The following is a 7,083-nucleotide window of genomic DNA, read 5'->3' on the forward strand; positions in this document are numbered from 1 at the left end:
AAGTGATAATTCAACTAGATCTCTATGTTTATTACTGAGGTCATAGTGGTGATGTTGAACTGGACAGCATTATACTGAAATGTGTTTCTAATATTCTTCTTCCTCTCTGTGGAGTAAAACATTAGAAGCTTCTCTAAATCTAAAGCAGTCCACTACAACCTCAATAATAAATATATAGTTTAATTAACAATCTCTGAGAGTGTCTGTAGCGACTACTGGCAACAACGTAAAAGTCGCTGAGAGGCTGAGGTTGGGCCTTGTTTGCCGTTTGTCCGACACGCTACCAAAAAGATTCGCTGAGATCAAAACTGTAGGTTTAATAACTTTTATTAATGAAAGTGATCAACTTATTATAACTTGCACAAAATATAGGATACTCAAAATAATCACTGCGTTCAGGTGTAAAACAGCGTTCAGGTGTAAAACAGCGTTCAGGTGTAAAACAGCGTTCAGCAAAAAATACGACGACCCACTCACCCTCTGTCTCTTACCAGCTGGCATGCAGGTGAACAGGTGCTTAAATTAACTATAGGATACCACCGCCCATATCCATGTGACCTGATTATCAATCCCCGTGATCGTGCAATAATAAACAAACCAAAATAACCCAAAATATAAAACAAAAGAATTACTACTTTGCAATTCATTCAATTAATCCATTCATGGCTCCTACACGCCAGCCCCTAATTATTAGGTTATTACATAATAATTACTCACATTGCAGATGTTAATAGGAGGCATGAAGCAATTAAAAGATCAATAATCAAAGTCCATAAATTTACTTTACATTTTCAATCTTCTTTCTTCCTCCCGATCCTGTACATGAGTCATAAGTCAGTAAGACCAGAGGTTACTAGCACATAGTCTTATCAGAGTGATCTTTACCATCACTCTATGTCTGTCAGTCAAAATCAGAGTCAAAATGGAGGTCAAAGTGTCACAATGTGCATCAACCACTCCTTATCCAGCTTCGGCCTCCTGTAGTAGACAGACTTTGGTTATTGGTCGGTCCAGGCAGCTGCTCTTTGTTTTGATGCGTACCTGACGCACAAAACCTCTCCTGTCTGGAAAGGTTTGTAGGACTCTTCCCATGACCCAGGAGTTATGAGGTCTGCTGTTACTACTACTGCTGACAGCTCCTTTTTCATCCTTTGTAGCTTTTCCATCTCTGTCTCTTGAAGAGCTCTTTACTTGACCTGATGCCCCAGTAGTGGAGGGGCCTTTCTTCCCAGAATCCTTTTCTTTATCTCCCGTTTCAGCTTTCTTCAAGGCCTCTCTGCTGTCTTTCTTCAATGAACGTCTTTGTTGGTCCGTATCCAAGTCAGACTGTGCAAGAGCCATGCTCAATTGTCTCCTCTTCTGACAAACAGACAAGAGCCAAGTCTTAAATCTCAAGATCCAAGCAACAGACTTTCTCAGAGGGGTCCAAGAGTCAAAGTAATGGATCATGCGAGTCACTGCATCAACCTCCTCTCTGACCTGTACAGCATTCACTGCAACAGCTTTCTTAACCTCACTGTCATCTGATGGAAGTTGAAGAGCATCGTCAGGAGAGACAGGCCACTCACTCTCAGGTTGAAGGAGAAAATGAGGCCCTGACACCCATGTTGCATTCTTGAGAAATGTATCTACTTTCACACCCCTGGAGGCTACATCGGCTCGATTGCTTGCAGTTTCAACATACCTCCATTGAGAAGGGTGTGAGGCCTTGCGAATTTCTGAGACTCGGTTGGCAACAAAGACTCTGAATCTGGTCACCACTCCTATCAGTGAACTTGTAAGATCTGGTCCCTGTAGGAGCTGAGCATTAAGTGATGTTCCCTGGTAACTCACTCCACAGTCAAAGACAACTCTGATCTTTCCTTTTGTAGGATGGTAGACGCCATGGTGCGGAATATACCAGACCTTGCCATCACTACGTTCCACATCCTCTTCAGGCACCCTTTCAGCATAACCTTTGGCAACAAGGTCATTCATGAAGGCCATATAATCAGCATGAAATGAGGAATCCTTCTGAAGCCTCTTCTTCAGGTGTAAGGCATGCTGCTCAATGATTTTCTTATTATTTGGCATGCTAACGTCCCTTTTCCTCAGAGGTAAGTTGATCTGATAGTGGCCATTCACTTGCTTTGCTGAGTTTGTGACCAGTTCCATAAACTTTTGATCTTCTCTTGACATGCCAGTTTGTTCATCCATGCTGCATTCAGGGAAATCTGCCTTAAATTGCTGCTGCCAAAGTTCGTCCAAACACACAACTGACACTCTGTTCACTTGTAACTCTGGCTGCTCACAGTCCATTGCATCTCCACTGTCTCCTTTCAGTGGTCCATTCACAGTCCAACCCAGCATTGTCCTTATTGCATAGGGTCCATTATTAACACTGCGTATGACTTGCAATGGTTCCAAGGCCTTAGAAACATTTGTCCCTATCAACAGCTCAATCCCTGCCTCAATCTCAGGCAAATTGACATGTTTTAAATGAGGCCATCTCTGAAGATCACTCTGTCTCGGAATGTTCCCCTTGTGAACAGGCATGCACATCTGCGTGTAAGCCTTAGGCAGTTCACAGAAGTGCTCCTCATTCAAGCCAGCTACCTCCAGGCCTGACACGATGTGACTGCTCACAACTTTCTCTTGGCCCATTGTCCGTAAAAGAATATGTACCTTCTTCCCTGTAAGGTCAAGCTTGTGCATCAGAGACTCTGTGCAGAATACTGCTGTACTGCCTTGGTCCAAGAAAGCATAGGTGGTGACAATCTTGCTCCCCTTTCTGGATTTAACTTGCACTGGAACTATGGGAAGTTTACAATTGTGATCACCAGCCCCAGTAAGACCACTTGCCACCAGAGTGCTGTCCACTGACACCTCTGCTTTCCTCTCAGGTAGGTCAGATTCCTTTTCCTTTGGAGGAATGTGAAGTATGGTTGGATGTTTAAGACCACATTTTGCACAGGAAATCCGTTTTCTGCAATCTTTGCTGATATGTCCAATACACAAACAGCCAAAACAGACACCATTGTCCTTCAAGAAGCCAATCTTCTCTTTATGTGCTCTTTTCCCCAACTGAGGACACAAATCCAATGCGTGACCTCCTCCACAGCAAAGACATGTCTTCCTTTCAGTTTGAACATGTTCCTTCCCTTTGGTTCCAGTTTGAGTTTTGTTTGAGTTTTGTTTCCCACAGGGGCTACAGTGGTAGCAAAACTAGTTCCTTTAATTCCAGAACGAGATTGTGGATTGTGCTTGCTTACACCTTTGTTTGTTGTCAGCGATGGAGCATCCTGTATGTTTCCAAACACTGGGTCAGTTAAGATTCTCACTTGTCTCTCGATGAAATTAGTGATGTCAATGAATGTAGCTCTCTGGCTGCGCCTTTCTTGCAGTTCACAGGCTACAGTTCTCCACTTGTCCCTAAATTTGTAAGGCAGTTTCCTTATAATGGCCAGCATATTGGCAGGCATGTCTAGCTCATGCAAGTATTGCACCTCTTCCATGGCATTACAGCAGCCTCTGAGAAAAAAGCTGTAATCTTGAAGAGCTTTTACATCTTCAGTTTTGATCGGAGGCCATGAAAGAGCCCTTTCCATGTATGCAGATGCAACCTTCTGCTCATTTCCAAACTGCTCCTGTAGTAAAGCCTTAGCCTTAACATATCCCCTCTCTGGATCAATGTGCTGGCAGCTTCTAACAAACTCTTTTGGATGACCCTTAGTGTACTGCTCCAGGAAATAGAGTCGGTCACTGTGGCTCGCAGTGTTCCTTTCCACACCATCCTCAAAAGCCTTCATGAATGCATGATATTTTAATGGATCACCATCAAAGGTTGGTATATCTCGCTTGGGCAAAGATGAAAGACATTGCTGCTGTATCAACAGTGTAGTGATTTCATTTTGCTTCCTCATAATACCAAGCATGTTGTTTTGGTCTTCATTTTCTGGACCCATATTTGCATACGACACATTTCCATATTGCATTTGTGTAGTTGCTTGAGCATCATGATACACTGAATGTTGCTGGGGTTCATGGCACCCTATAGACATAGGCTTCAAATGAAAGAACTGAGATGGATTTTTCTCCTCAGGCCTTGCTCCTGTATCCAGGTGATCACATTTGATTTCCTTTTGTGACATTTGTGGAATAAATGAATTTGCCTTAGCACTGAGGGTTTGTGTTTTTCCTTGTCTTTTTTCCAAATAAGAATTCATCCCATCTGATTGCTTTGTTATAGAGGTTTTCCCACTTAGGATGCTCTGAGATCTGAACACATTTAGCTTAGCCATGTGTGTAGCAATTTCCTCATCCAGTTGAAGCTGCTCCTTCCTTTTACGTAGCCGTTCCTCCTCTTCTTCCAGTTCGTGTTTGTCCTTTAATAATTTTTGTCTTATCTTTAAAGCTGCTAAGTCCGCCTCAGCTTTAAGACGTGCAGATGAAATACTAGAAGCAGCAGACTTTCTTCCTGTTGCAGAGTTTTGTGATCTGAACACTCTGCTTCCCACATTTGACACACTGTCACTTGGCTTTACATCATCTTGTATATCATCTGTCATGATTATGGATGCAGCCTGCATTATTACTTGAGGTTCATCGGCTATTTGAAGAAAAGACACATCTTCATTGATTCCAACAGGATCAGATTGAACACAACTGTCATTGTGGAGCAGTTCCTCTGGTTCACTCAACCATTGTTCAACATGCCCTTTAAATGTGTTGCTGTATTTCACAATGCTGGAAAACCATTCATTTTGTTTCCTCTGTTCATCCTCTGGGAGTAAAGGAATCAACATATTATGTGACATGTTGGCATTTTCACAAAGTTGAATTAAACTCTCTAAAAGGGGTTGTACATGAGAGACGTTTTCCCTTTTTTTCATGAATGATTTCATTTCTGGTATGAGCCCTTTGATTTTATTCACAGTCCTTTTGCGTTCCCGTTGAAGCTTTTCAATTTTATTCACCAACGCCTTTGCGGTGAGTTGAACTTTTCTTTTCCCACACTCCATTTGAGAACTTGCAACATCAGCATTTATTTGACTCATTTTTCCTCTTTTGAGTTCCTTTTCGATGACTTTTTCAATACATTATTTGTGCATTTAAGGACACATCCACAGACCGAAAGGCAATTCATCCAGCAAACATCACATTTCCACATCAACAGCGCAGCGGCAATTTCAAAGAGACCAAGCGGAGATTCTTTATTTTTGCATCACGGAGATAATTCAGCACCGGTAATCAATCAGCCAGTCGTCCTCAGCGGACACACAGCAGTGAATATGCAAGCCGCATTCCTTCCATTAATACACAGCTTAATGCGTATAAACACCGGTAGGCCTACCTGGCTTCTGTGGTTGGCTTTGACTGCGGCTCCTGAAGTTGTGATAGTTGAAAGCCGGTGCCTTCTTCAGTCATTCACCTCCGATGTTCGCTTAGTTTAATCCCGTTCCAATCGATCCTTGAGCCCATGCGCCTTCCGCTGATGTTTCTTTTAATGCCGTTTTTTGTTGACAAAATGTAGCGACTACTGGCAACAACGTAAAAGTCGCTGAGAGGCTGAGGTAGGGCCTTGTTTGCCGTTTGTCCGACACGCTACCAAAAAGATTCGCTGAGATCAAAACTGTAGGTTTAATAACTTTTATTAATGAAAGTGATCAACTTATTATAACTTGCACAAAATATAGGATACTCAAAATAATCACTGCGTTCAGGTGTAAAACAGCGTTCAGGTGTAAAACAGCGTTCAGCAAAAAATACGACGACCCACTCACCCTCTGTCTCTTACCAGCTGGCATGCAGGTGAACAGGTGCTTAAATTAACTATAGGATACCACCGCCCATATCCATGTGACCTGATTATCAATCCCCGTGATCGTGCAATAATAAACAAACCAAAATAACCCAAAATATAAAACAAAAGAATTACTACTTTGCAATTCATTCAATTAATCCATTCATGGCTCCTACAGTGTCAATCACAACTGAACATTATCTTTGTAAAGGTTGAATTTATTGCAGAGCTGTTGTATTTGTATTGCATTGAATTTTACAGGTGAACCTAGTAAAGTGGCCTCTGAGTGTATATGAACCTAATTAAAATAAAGCCATATTTTAAACAATATATAAGAAACTCACCCTATAGCCTGTAGACTGAGTGAATTACCATTTTATTTAACTTCAGTCAAAGAGTTCAGTTTGTGTGCCTTGTGAAACAATAAACTAATATTACAAATTAAAAAAACAAAAAAAAAAAACAAAAAAAAAAACACCATCAAGGCATAACATAAATAACAAAATGATTCATCCACTAATGAACTAATATTCCAGCTGTGCTGTGTTTGCTGATGTAAATGTATTACAGTCTATTTCCTAGATGGAGCACTGTACTACTTGAAGGTCCTGGTAAGGTCATCAAAACCAAAGTGGTCAGAGGCACAGAGGAGGCTGACGCCATTTTTAGGGATTTTCATGACAGCTCCACAGGTGTGGAGGTATAATGTATATTATACTTTACTGGTATGTATATGTATATTTTCATTAAATTGCAGTAATTTTAAAACCTGATCTACATGGTTGACTTCAGTGTTAAATGCCAGCAGATAGTTAACTTCTTCATGTATATGTATTTTAAACAGGTGTCAGAATGTGCAGTGTGCCAGTCAGCTGGTCATATTATTAAAGGTGGAGTATACCCCCATAAAGGTAGCTGTTGTTGACACGTTCTCACAATTAATGTTCTATGTTTTACCAGAGAACATATTTACCTTACAGATATAAATACATAAAATCTTTACATACTTCTCAGCAGAGCCTGTGGAAAGGAAGAAAGCTTTATTTTCTTTAAACATGTTCAGACACATTATATCCAGAATGACATGTATATTTTTATGTTGTACTGCCTTTTTCAGGTTACACATCCATTTGAGCTACTTGACATGGACCTGATAGGTAAACTGAATCAGTCCATCTATGTCTTGGTGGACGACCTGACAAAATGGCCACAAGCGTATAATCTCTGTACCAAAACAGCAGCTGAGGTGACTGAATGCATAATTACATTTTTCCATCAGTTTGAGGCTCTGAAAAGGATAC

The 7,083-nt window shown here is 41.1% G+C and overlaps 1 long non-coding RNA gene across 1 annotated transcript; it reads left to right on the forward strand.

Annotated features, from left to right (window-relative positions):
• The first annotated feature begins 207 nt into the window (after positions 1–207).
• LOC121903914 lies at positions 208–5,737 on the forward strand. Its single transcript, XR_006098133.1, has 2 exons — positions 208–435; positions 5,703–5,737. It is a non-coding gene; the product is annotated as an uncharacterized LOC121903914 (long non-coding RNA).
• Positions 5,738–7,083: the final 1,346 nt, after the last annotated feature.

Source organism: Thunnus maccoyii, chromosome 1, assembly GCF_910596095.1.
Source record: "Thunnus maccoyii chromosome 1, fThuMac1.1, whole genome shotgun sequence".
Classification (NCBI taxonomy): domain Eukaryota; kingdom Metazoa; phylum Chordata; class Actinopteri; order Scombriformes; family Scombridae; genus Thunnus; species Thunnus maccoyii.